The sequence below is a fragment of the Pseudorasbora parva genome, chromosome 13 (genome assembly GCF_024679245.1).
Source record: "Pseudorasbora parva isolate DD20220531a chromosome 13, ASM2467924v1, whole genome shotgun sequence".
NCBI classification, from domain to species: Eukaryota; Metazoa; Chordata; class Actinopteri; order Cypriniformes; family Gobionidae; genus Pseudorasbora; species Pseudorasbora parva.
The window spans coordinates 43,119,715-43,132,920 of NC_090184.1; the positions used below are offsets into that span (position 1 = coordinate 43,119,715).

Here is a 13,206-nt window from a genome sequence, read left to right on the forward strand (position 1 = left end):
ACGTTCAAAGTTCAAAGCAAAGGGAGATATTTTCTTTTAAAGAAATCGTCTTTTAAAGACTAAAACGGCTGGTAGGGACTACAACAAGCTTATTCATGGGTTAATGTCATCACTAACCCCTCAAATTGACATAAACCCCGCCCCAGGAACACGAGAGGAAGAGCTGTCGTATCCTGCAGCCTATCTGGCAACCTCGAGTCAGGGAGGAGGGGGAGAGGGAATACACCTGCAGTACCAGTTTTGGCCACAATCTTACATACACTTCTTTGAAAGGGGTACTTCAGCGCTGGGAAGATGAATCTGTATTTAAACTGGGTCATTAATGTTGTAGAAATGTGAAATTATTTTTGAATTTGATGCTTTCTAGACTGAGAAAATTATTTTTGTCTAAAAGGGGATAAAAGACAACAATCAAGCCGCTGAAGAAGTGTCACAGCACAAACGCTGCTGGAGTCAGATTACATTCACCGTGTTGACTGAGCTGAATGATCTCTTGTGATGAGAGCTGAGGTAAACGCAACAGTTGTTCACAGAGCGTGTTTAGTCTGGAGCATTTTCAGTTCATGCCTTTGGAAGCTTAACTTTTAATAGGAATTAATTTGAGAAGTTGAGACACTCACTTTGCTCCGCACCGCTCCGTTAACATGAATGCCCGCAGCTGCCTGAGCTGAGTGCTGTGATTGAGATCCCACTCCCCATGGACGGGTTGAAAGCATGCGGAAATAGCTCCCATTGCTGTAGTCTTTAGCCTAAATCTCTTGTCTCAGGGGGACACTAATCCTATGAGACTGAGACGCTGCAAATCATGTGATTCTAGGTCAATGTTTTGGCTGTACGTCCATGATGCCCTCTGTCTGTAGGGAATAGTAAGATGGCCGCTCGAACATTTACAGTGGCTTGAGAACGCAATGAGCAATCCAGTCAATTTACAGAAGTCGCGCTTTATTTACCTGTGTTTGTGAGAGTCTTTTGCCCGAGTCTCTGTGATATTCTGCTCTGTTGGTGCAATTCTGTTTTTTCAACTCATTTTATCACCTGCCAGGTGAAAATCCGCTGAGCTGATAGTTCATTCCAACCTCGAGTACTAAAGTGTGAAGAACGCTGCTTTACTGCTGATTGTGTGATCACCCAGTGTCATATACATTTACCATTGGAAAAAACCTTCCTCTACCGATCTTTCAACTCCAACTCAGAGCTCACTCTTCCGCCGGTACTCGACTTGCGGACGGCCATTAATGGAAGCCAGTGATTATAGTTTATAAAGTTTGAAATATGGATATTTTTCTTCACATCAGAAGGCCTTTATTAAAGGGATAGTTCACCCAAAAATGTCAACGTGATGCTTATCTGCTGACCCCCAGGGCATCCATCCAACATGAAGGTGTGTTTGTTTCTTCAGGAGAACACAAATGAAGATGTTTAACTATAATGCATGTCAATGGGGTCTAATTCTAATTAAAATCTTAATTTGTGTTCTACTGAAGAAACAAACACACCTACATCTTGGATGTCCTGGGGGTCAGCAAACATCACATTTTCTTTTTTGGGTGAACTATCCCCTTTAACCCCCTGGAGCCATACAGATTACTTTTAAGATGGATGGATGCACTTTTTTAGGCTTCAAAATCTCAGACTCCATTCACTGGCATTATAAAGTTTGGAAAGTTTTTTTTTATATATATATATATATAACTCTTGATTGCGTCGTCTGAAAGAAAAAAGTCATATACACCTATAATTGTGAGTAATTTTTTTTTTTTTTGGTGAACTAACCCTTTAAAGCTACACTGAGTGACATTTTCCCCCATCTAGCGGTGAAAAGATTAACTCCTACGGTGGCCAATTTAGTCCAAGATTAACATGGCAATCCCCCTCTTCACATTCGACACGGTGCCATCAAGTGTTAAAAACGCAGAAGGCGAAGCTTGAATTTACGGGTATGTCCCTCTTTGGCTAATGTACTTTCAAGATGGAGGGGCAACATGGCGACCGGCATTCGAACCCCTCACCCGTATGTTTTTTCAATGGCATATGATAAACTTACGAGAATACTTTATTACTTGAAAGAAGTAAATATACATTAATTAGCACATATTTTTGAAAGAACTAAGTGTTTTTAGCTAAGAATAAACTAAAAAAGTTACACAGTGTAGCTTTAAGTTGCATTATTGTGTTCAATAATCAGTGTTATTCCCTTTCACACAGGCCTCGCGGAGGTTCACCCGTGCGAGAAGGAGCCAGAAAATAAAGAGGCTGGAGAGGCCGAGCAACATCACTGACCATGTAATTATCCACTCATGTCCCTGGGATGGCAGGCGCGATGCTCCCTGACATCTCTTCACCCGCCTTCACCTGTCACTCAACTCATGTTTCTGGCAGCCCTCGGCTGACCCGTCTCGCCCCTCCACCCCCCGTGACATCCACCCCCTTCCTCTGTCACCTTTCCCACCTTCCCTGTCACCCGTACGTGTCGACCAGTCTCATTTTCGAGTGAGAGGGCCACCCGTGGACGCGACATCTCTCTGTCTGCACGTCTCATTAGAAACAGCTTGGCTGTGGGGCTGACAGCACTAATCGAGCGAGCTCGACAGGAACCGGCCAATCTCCGTCTCTCCTGACTCGATCGGCCGAGATCTGCCCCGCTCGTGAACTTCCCCAACCGCTGGACGGAGGAGGAAAAAAAACATCTGTCCGCGAGCTAAGTGCAGTTTAATGGGATTTCGCATCAGTTTAGGCTGAAAGGGACGTTTTAAAGGAACGATGAACATTCGGCCATTATTTACTCGCCCTCATGAGGTCTGAGCCTGTATCCTGGTCTTTGGCAACACTTTATTTATTAACATTAGTAAATGACATTAGAAATAACAATGCAAAATACTTCTAAAGCCTGATCATTGTTACATTTTCTAATATGTGACCCTGGACCACAAAACCAATCATAAGGGTAAAAAATGTTTTATTGATATTTATGCATCATCTGGAAGATGAATAAATAAGCTTTCCATTGTTGTATGGTTTGTTATATTTGGCTGAGATACAACTATTTGAAAATCTGGAATCTGAGGGTGCAAAATAATCTAAATATTGAGAAAATCACCTTTAAAGTTGTCCAAATGAAGTCCATAGCTATGCATATTACTGCTAATAATATATATTTGATATATTTACGGTAGGAAATTTACTAAATATCTTAATATCCTAATGATTTTGGCATAAAAGAAAAATCAATGTATTGTGGGCTATTGCCACAAATGTGACTTATGACTGGTTTTGAGGTCCAGGGTCACATTATTATTAAAATGTAATGCACCTGAGCTGCATGAACTAACAATGATAATTATTTAACTTTTTTTTTCTTTCTTTTTTTAAATGGTCAGTGTTAGTAAATGCATGAACTAATGGGAATTTATTGTAAAGTGTTACCGAGATTTCTAGAAGAATCTTCATGCATCTCTTTACACAACAATGACTTCAAGCTCCATGAATGAGACATTAATATAGTCGTTTTATGGACAATCATAAATATTCATGGTCTAAAACATGATGTTTTAACTGATGCATATTAACAACATCTCTATTTGTAGGACAGAAGTTTGTGTAAGACAAAACGGTTTGTTTATTTATTTATAAAAAAATAAAAATATATATATAAGCTTTTGTTTTTTTCTGCATATTTAAAATTCTTAATATATATATATATATATATATATATATATATATATATATATATATATATATATATATATATATATATATATATATAATGAACTTAATGCATTATTTTTGATTAAGTTAATCATAAATACTACCACATTATTATGACTTTGTCACTATCATGTACATTTTATATTTATTTTCATCATTACTATGGTTTAAAATGGTTCACATTAATTCTTATTAATTAATTCAACTATTCATTATTATTTTGTTTATTTTATTAACTTATAGCAATATTATTAACTTGTCATAAATACACATTAATGACTCAATAATCATACTGCATTCCTGTACAATATTTCAAGATTGTTTTACATTTTTATTTTTATTTAGATTTAACCTATTTTTATTTTATTATTTCAACTATATTTCAACTTAAACAATATTTCAAGATTTTTTATTTTTAATGTTTTATTTTTTATTTCAACCAATTTTTATTTTATATTTATTTTATTATTTATTTTATTATTATTTTATTAACTTATATTATTTTCAACGTGTACAAGATTTTTAACATTGAATTTTTAATTGTATTTTATTTTGACCAATCTTTTATTTTTTTAGATTTATTTGATTATTTTAACTTATATTAGTTATATGGTGCTCTTTTGTCCGTCATGTATTTTTCCTTTCAGTTATTAGCTTCATGGTGTGTTTTGTTGTTGTCGTTTTTGGATACCAGCAGCCAGGTTTGCGATGAACAGATGCAGCGTGAGGAAAAAATGAAAGCACACAGGTTCACATCAGCATTTATTTTGATCACAGTGTCTCTTGGCCTGAATGAAGCTCCTCAAACATGTAGTTAGATCTGATATTAGCATCGGCCTCTTCTTGTGTACTTGCCTGTAACTGCACCAAACTCATCAAAGCTTCAGCAACTGATGGAGTATGCAGCGTTTTCTGCCAGCAAACAAAAAAAGGAGGTCAATTGCGAGCCCTGCAGCTGTGTAGATTAGCAGACATTATGATGAGAAGCTCAGGAGAATACGAGATCAGCTTTCAGATGGCCTTGTGCTGGTTCAAAACAAAGACACTGAGTTAAACAGGCTTTGTTTGTCCTTGAAGGTTCAGCGTTAAGAGTTGAGGCTGCGTTTGATGTGCGTGATAAACAAGCTCATCATCGCGCGTATTGTTGGTCTTAACAATGAGTTTCTAAAAAAGAGCGAAAAAAGTCACGATTTAAAAAAAAACTGAATGAATTAATTAAATCCTGTGAATGCTGCAGATCCAGAGTGAGCTGAGAAATTCCAGCATGAATATTCATGAGGACGTGTGACCCTGGGCAGGATGTAGATCGAGTGCTATCCCAGCATGCCCTGCTGTGAAGGAACTTGATCAGATCATCATGTGTTCTCATGTGAACGACAGAAAAAAGTAAGTACATATTTCATTTTATTTGACTGATTACTGTATAATGTAAAACTATTATGCTGTACGGAAGGTGATGGTATCAGATAGTAAATATACTGTGCTATAAAGGCCATGCTACGAAATGATTTACATAGTACATATTATTAGTAGTAGATATGATATTATCATGTCTGAAGACATGTTTTAACTGATGCATATGCGCATATTTGTACACATCTATATATGAAGTACAGAAGTATCATTTTATTTTATTCCTTCCATTAACCTAGGGATTTTTAAAGTTAATCACAAATACTATCACATTATAACATAATGGTACTTTTCTTCTTATTATTATTATTTTATTATTTCATTTAGTAATATGATTACTATTTAATAAATATTTAAAATGTTATTATATTTAATTATTATGTTAATAAAAAAACTACCACAAAATTATGACTTGTGTCCACATCCTGGTACTGTCCTGTACTTCCTTTTATTATTAGTATTTTATTTTGTAATATTATTACAATTAAATAAATATGTAAAATATTAATTATTATTTTTCATTATTAAGTTAATCATAAAAACTACCACAAAATTATGACTTGTCAATATCATGGTACTTTTCTGTACTGCTTTTTATTATTAGTATTTTATTTTGTAATATTATTACTATTAGATAAATATGTGAAATATTAATTATTATTTTTCATTATTAAGTTACTTGTCAATATCATGGTACTTTTCTGTACTGCTTTTTATTATTGTTTCATTTTATTTAGTAATATTATTACTATTAAATTAATATTTAGAATATTAATTATTATTTTGTTTATTTTATTAACTTGTTAATATTTTTACAACTATGTCAATATCATGGTACTTTTCTGTACTGTTTTTTATTAATATTTTATTTTATTTAGTAATATTATTACTATTAAATTAATATTTAGAATATTAATTATTATTTTGTTTATTTTATTAACTTACAGTAATAGTAAATGTTAATATTTTTACAACTATGCCAATATCATGGTACTTTTTAGTGCTTAATTTTATTTGACTCTTTTATAAACATTATTGTATTGTATTAACGTACGGCATTATTATTAAGTTATGACACAAAAAAAAAACGATAACACTTTACAATAAGGTTCCATTGGTTAATGCATTATCTATTAACTAACAATGAGCAATATTAATCTTGGTTAACATGTATTAATAAAAATACAGCTGTTTTGGTTGATTAGTTAATTTTAACAGATGCAACTTTTGATTCAAATCATTTATTAGTAAATGTTGAGATTAATAAATACTTTACAAGTAGTTTTCATGCGTACTGATGTAGTAATCTTAACCGATCTCTCTCATACCAGAAAGGACGCCCCGAATGTAGTGGTTCAGGACTTTTATTTCTTATTTTATCATTATTTGAATACCCTTTCTATGTAAAGCACTTTAAATGTATGAAATGTGCTACTGAAATTGTCAATGCATGTGAACAATCATGAACAAACTATGAACGGCTGTATTTGTATTAACTAACATTGGTCCCATATTGGCCCCACTTTATATTAGGTGGCCTTCACTACTATGTACTTACATAAAAAAATAAGTACAATGTATTTATTGTGTTCATGTTCTTTTGCAGAACACCTTTGCTGATATTGAGGTGGGATACAGGTAGAGTTAGGGACAGGTGTGGTGTGTGTGGGTCAGTTTAATGGTAGGGTTATGGGTAATGGAAGTGTCAAAAGTGTAATTACCAATGTAAGTACAGAAATTAATTACAGACGTAATTGCATGCAGGCATTTTTTAAAAATGTAAGTACAATGTAAACATGTACACAAACACGTGCATTGTATCAAATGATTAATTACAATGTTAGTACATAGTAGTTAAGGCCACCTAATATAAAGTAGGCCATAAATATTAATAAATACTGTAACAAATGTAATGCTACATGTTAGTAATGCATCAGTGTGTTAACAAATGAGAAGTCTTGCTCTTCTGTGCAGAACAAGTGTGTTTCTTAAAGTCTTTCATCTCTCGATATGACTTCAATCCCTCCTTAAATGTGGGATTTTTCTGCTGTTTTATCCTCCGCAGGTGCAAATCCTAAGTCTGAACAACAAAATAAAACCATTAGGATTTAATCAACGAGCGTATGCATGATTTCTCTGAGTATATCGCTCCTTTAAACTCCTAATATCACAGCCGCCTGCCTCTCGGTCCCATCACACGTTTTGGTAACAGCCGGACGCCTTAAATGAAACACCAGGCTCTGCTCGACACACTTTCTTAGGATTGGGTGCAGAACATCTCCATGCTAACTGTGTTCCCCGACTCGCCTCCGTCTCCAGAGTTAGTTACCGCGGCCTGTGAAAATGCAGGAGGGAAACTATTATCTTTAGTCGGTGTGAGAGTCTGGCGCGCTGGAGTACGCCGCCTTCATTTTCCCAGTCAGCAGGTGTCCTTGCAGGGTTATAATAGGCCTTACATGTGTAATTAACACGTGGAAAGGCGAGCGGGACCCGTCGCGCAGGGACAGCAGGAGAAAGCGCTCTCATTCTCCTCTTCAGCTTCTCCTCCTTTTTCTGGATGTCACTCGCTCCCTCTCTCTCGACGCGAGCACACTTACAAACGTCTCCCTCTCACCTCCTCTCTCACTCTTGCTCTCTTTCACACGCGCTTTGTTCTCCTCTTTCGCTCGTTCCCTCGCTTTCACTCGCCATCTCCCACCTCGTCCTCTTATTGATGTCTCCTGCGCTTCTCTTGATCTCTTGTTCTCGACCCCTCTCTCTTTTCCGGGAGCTGTAAAATGGTGCGCGCTCCACGTCGCCGCTTCCAAGAACTGGGAAAGACAATGGAAGACGCCCTTTAAAAAGACACGGAGACGTGAAATGTGCAAGACCACGGTGCATTAGGGAAATGAACACGGTGTTAAATCTATGCCTTGATTCGGGACATTTATAAGGCCGGATTGCATGTATGTTTTGCAATCCCAGAATGCATTGTGGCAAGCTCCAGGAAAAAAATGTCTCTGATATGGCAGACTAGTAGTGAGAAATGTTTGTGATGGTGTAATTTTGGTAACTTCAGTTAAGGGTTTAATTCTCGCTGTTAACTAGTTGCTTTTTAGCACGCATTACTAGGATATTTTGGGGGCGGCAGTGGCTCAGTGGTTCATGTAGGTTGTCTACAAACCAGAAAGTTTGGTGGTTCAATCCCCGGTTCCACCTGACCAAGTGTCGAGGTGTCCATGAGCAAGACACCTAACCCCAGCTGCTCCCGACGAGCTGGATGGCGCCTTGCATGGCAGACACCGCCGTCGGTGTATGGATGGGTGAATGTGAGGCAACATGTAAAGTGCTTTGGATGGCCATAGGGTCTGTTGAAAACGCTATATAAATGCAGTCCATTTACCATTTACCATATTTTATGTTTTTTTAGTACTTATAAAGTACATATTAATGCCTTATTCTGCATGACCATATTCTACATCCCTTAATATATACCCAATACCTAAACTTAACCTTATTAATTAATAATAAGCAGTAATTAGGAGTTTATTGAGGCAAAAATCATAGTTAATAGTTAGTTATATTGGACTCTAAATCTAAATACTGAGAAATATTGGTAAAATGTAATTTTAATTTTTCATATTTTTATATTTTATTTTTCTGCATGTATAGGTGTTTCAAAAGTGGATATTAAAGATGAATAATATTTCATATATGAAAGCATTGTTAAAATTATTGTAACTATTTATTGTAGCTATTTTTAAAATACCTTGTCAAATACAAAAATATTTTTAAATAGTTTTTGTAGTTTCTAGACCCAGATTTTAAATTAAAATATGAAATGATAATTTCATTTTTAAATATATAAGCTGAACAATATTTACTGTGTGAACATGAAATCTTCCTTTTAACTTTAAGTTTTTGTTTATTTTTTAATTTAATTTAAATGAAACAAGCAAAATAAATGATTTGTTGTGAGAATTATTATCAGTATTATTTAATACAGGGCCCAAAGTGACCGTGGTTGAAGAAACACTCATACAAGACAAAATCAGAAATGCTTTGTTGCAATATCTAAATATTATTCAAAAATAAAGTGACTTAAAGTCTAGCTTCGTTTAGGCCATCCTCAGTGGGGAAAGAAAATGTAAAAATTAAAATGTTTTTTTTCATGCAATTCTAACAAATATTAGGTCACACTTTATATTAGGTGTCTTTAACTACTATGTACTTACATCCAGTAATAAGTACAGTGTACTTCATGTGTTGATGTTGTATTGCAACACACTTAGGTGGCATACGGGTCAAGTCAGGGACAGGTTTGGTGGTATGGGTGGGTTAAAAGGGAAGGTTAAGCAGTGAACCTTCAGTGAACTTTAATTACAGAAACTAATTACAGATGTAAATATAGCTGCAAGCAGCAATTATTGGGGACCAAGCTCAAAAAGGAACAATGTGACATTCAAGCATGGCTGGGAGCTTCAGAAAAAACTGCAGCAAAAGCATTTTTGGAAATTTCAGTATAACTTTGATCTCAAGGTGGTGCTGTCTTGAAACGTTTGAGTAACTTTAGGGCATGGTCCCAATTACACATACCAAGTTTTGTCACGATACGCTAATGTGTTCGCAAAATACAGCATTTTACAACAAAAAACTGTACTGTAGTTAGTGGTAATTTCACATTTTGTTCAATTATAGCGTGTGCCACAAAGAGTGCACTCATACATACCTGTGTCAAAGGCTGTGAAAATATCAAAAAAAAATTTAGGAGTTATAGACATTTGTATTTATGAACATAAAACGTGACCTGTGTCCATCTTTGATTGCATTTTTTGCCACTTTGATTGAAATTTTGTCAACTTGCTATGGTGATTTTGTCTCGATTGGAATAAGGGTTTTGAAAATATTTCGCATTTTTTAAACGCTAAATAAAGTCATACAAACCATAAGGCGAAACACAGCATGCTTGGTATCATTTCAGTAATAAAAGTCTAAATCTTTAAAATGCATCCAAATTACAGCGAAGCGCAACGATACGGGGCTCTGCAGAGGTCAAAAAGGATATAAACAGTACATTTTACAGCGATCTCTTCTTGAAAACTCAAGAGATGTGGATTCAGACAGCAAATTAAATCACCACACGACCATGGTGTTTGTCTAAAAACAGTAGGTAATTCATCTGAGGATTTTTACGCGGGTGGTGGGAGGAAAACACTGACATTCTGGATTCAGACGGCAATAAAATCACAGACCAGCCCCTTATGACCCCACGAGAAATAATTACCGTCCGAATAGGGCTATAGAAACATGCTAATGTCACTGAACGCTGTGGTGAGTTGCATAAGCATTGGCTGTGTCTTAAGAACTAGTCTGACCAACTAGCAATTCGTTTGGGCTAATCAGTAAAAAAGCAATGACCAGTCTTGGTGAATTTTCTTTTTTATCTTTAACTTGTAAGACTAGTCTAAGCGGTTTCTGCAGCCGGCCACTGGAACCACAGTCTGTCCATAAGCCCTGATGTTTGAGTGACTTTTGGAATGGCTGGCTATATAAATCACTCATTTATGAAGTTCTGTTTGAGTTCGATCACTGTCAATACAGGCCTAGGCAGAAAAGCAGCTCGTTTGGTTATGGAAGGGAGCTGATATAAAGAAATCCCCCCCAAACCTCCCGCTGAGCGAAGCAGCGAGCGTCTGACAGAGCCCCTCTTGCAAAACCTGTAATTAACCGCCGATACATTAATTAAGAGTTAACGCGGAGAGAAAGGCTGTGGTCTAATTGAGGCCGACGTGGGTTGTAATTAGAGCTATAGTCACACATTGAGATTTTATGAATGAGTGACTTTGCCAGGTTTTGACGCCTTCTCGTTCTCGTGCACCAGCCACTAGCTGTTATTAGCCCGTGTGGACGTGAAGAAGACAATATGTTGCGGGTAATTTTTTTTTTTTTTCAATCCAAACAGCAGATTTTTTCTCCAGGCTTTCTCTGACTCTCCCTGTTGTTAATTAGGGGTGTCCGACGCGTGGGGGAAGGAGGAGGTGGAAGCTGGGAATCCAATTATTTCTTTCTTTTTTGCCCCAAACGTTTTTTTTTTTTCTTCAGCCGTGTCTGGCGGGAAAGAGGTGGATGAGCTGCAGAGATGCGGACAAGGACAGTGTGATGTCCAGGACAGAGTTAAAGGAGTTTAGGGAGGCCGTAAGCTTTCGTCACGTGACTGTTCGGATGTTTTCATGCTGAGGTGAACAGGAACAATTTATATACAAATTTAGAGAAATTAACGTGTTTTGTGACTTAGGGGTTTTGTTTGTTTGTGTCAGTTAATTCACACAGGACAAAGCTTCTTCACTTTACATAGAATAAGCACATTGCAGTTTTTAAGGTTTCCAAAAGAAGTGTTTAGCATCAAATAAATGAAAGAAGTGATTTATTTGATCAAAAAATACAGCAAAAACAGAAATATTATGACATTTTTTTACCATTTAAAACATCTATTTTCTATGTGAATATGTTGTAAAATGTAAATTATTTCTATATTTTTATATCTAATTATTTTATATATATATATATATATATACATACATCAAAAATCCATCAAATTTATTTGAATAATAATTCATTCAATAATTCCTATTAATAATTCAATTATTATTATTATTCCCATATTATTGCAATTATGAATTAAGAATTTTAAATATGTAGAAAAAAAAAAGCTTAATAAAACATTTGCATGAATCTTAATGGAATATAGATAAATTATTTGTTATTAATTAGTTATATATATATATAAACTAATTAATAACAAACAGATAACTAATAAATGTGTAATATATATATATATATATATATTTACATAAAGATTCTTAAAACATTCTCAGTAAATTTCACAGAAAAAATACAGCATACACATTTGAAATGACTTATGGTGAGTAATGTCAGAAACTTTTCCTTTAATTTTTAATATATTGATTAGAATTAGCTGTAATTTGTGAATTAAATCTTCATTGTAGGGGTGACTAGTTTTGGATTTAAAACGAATGAAATCAGATAATGTCAAAGCAACTTTTTGAATAGTTTTATTTTACTTTAAACCAGATGAATTAACTGTGCATGTGTTTCTCTCTCAGTGTGAATAGACCTTTGGTCCATGATTTGTTTCTCTCTCAGTGTGAATCACCCTTCAGTTGTGTGTAAGTGAGACTCTCCAGAATAAACTGAAGGCAGACGTTCCTTCTGCAGTGCCTGGTAACTAAACACCTTTAACAAATGATCTCTTCAAACATAACCCCTAAAGTAATAATCTTTATTCTTGTGTCAATGACAGTCACATGTAATATCTCTCTGTGTGTTTTGGCCCAAGACCAACTGGTTTTGTTTTCAAAACAATTAAAAAGCGATGAGGATGAATCCCTCCGGTCTACAGATGTGCTGCTGGTGTGTAAGAGCAGAAGATGAGCATGTCTCTTACACCTCTGGTGCCGACCCGAGGTCAGCGGCTCCTGTGACGTGATTTACGAGTGTTTCCTCCTGCCCGGAAGTCCAGTAGCCGTCGCTGATGTTCGCGTTCCCTCCTCTCCTCCACTCCACCTCTCATCAGCTCGTTTATCACTTCCTCAACCACATCGCTTCACCTCGTCTGAAAGACCCACTTCAAAGGCCTTGCTGATCCATGTGCGTCCACAGCGAGAGAAAAGGTCTTGAGAGAAGGCCTTAATCTGAGTCACACTGCTCCATTGATCTTCAGGCAGTAGCTTCAGTTGTCATGGCCCGCTTGTGTGTGATTGTAAACCTGGCGAGCTTCTTGGAGGCTTTAGGAGACCCAGCGAGGACTCTTCCCCCACCAAGGGATTTGAGGAGCTGCCTGGAAGAGCCTGTCAGCTGGAGGTCGTAGTGGAATAATCCATTCCTGGATTCAGTGAGTTTGTTGAGTTTGATGATTGCATACAGTCCTGATTAGCAGAAGTCTATCTCAGAATAATCTCTCTCTCTCTCTCTCTCTCTCTCTCTCTCTCTCTCTCTCTCTCTCTCTCTCTCTCTCTCTCTCTCTCTCTCTCTCTCTCTCTCTCTATATATATATATATATATATATATATATATATATATATTCACAGG

At 36.0% G+C, this 13,206-nt stretch overlaps 1 long non-coding RNA gene across 2 annotated transcripts; it reads left to right on the forward strand.

Annotated features, from left to right (window-relative positions):
- Positions 1 to 2,200: 2,200 nt before the first annotated feature.
- On the forward strand, positions 2,201 to 12,992 carry LOC137038316 (uncharacterized). Of its 2 annotated transcripts, XR_010897456.1 has the most exons (5): positions 2,201 to 2,283; positions 4,943 to 5,091; positions 11,200 to 11,335; positions 12,262 to 12,339; positions 12,455 to 12,992. It is a non-coding gene; the product is annotated as an uncharacterized lncRNA (long non-coding RNA). The 2 variants fall into 2 exon arrangements; XR_010897455.1 differs by lacking the exon at positions 2,201 to 2,283 and having other exon boundaries at positions 4,333 to 5,091.
- Positions 12,993 to 13,206: the final 214 nt, after the last annotated feature.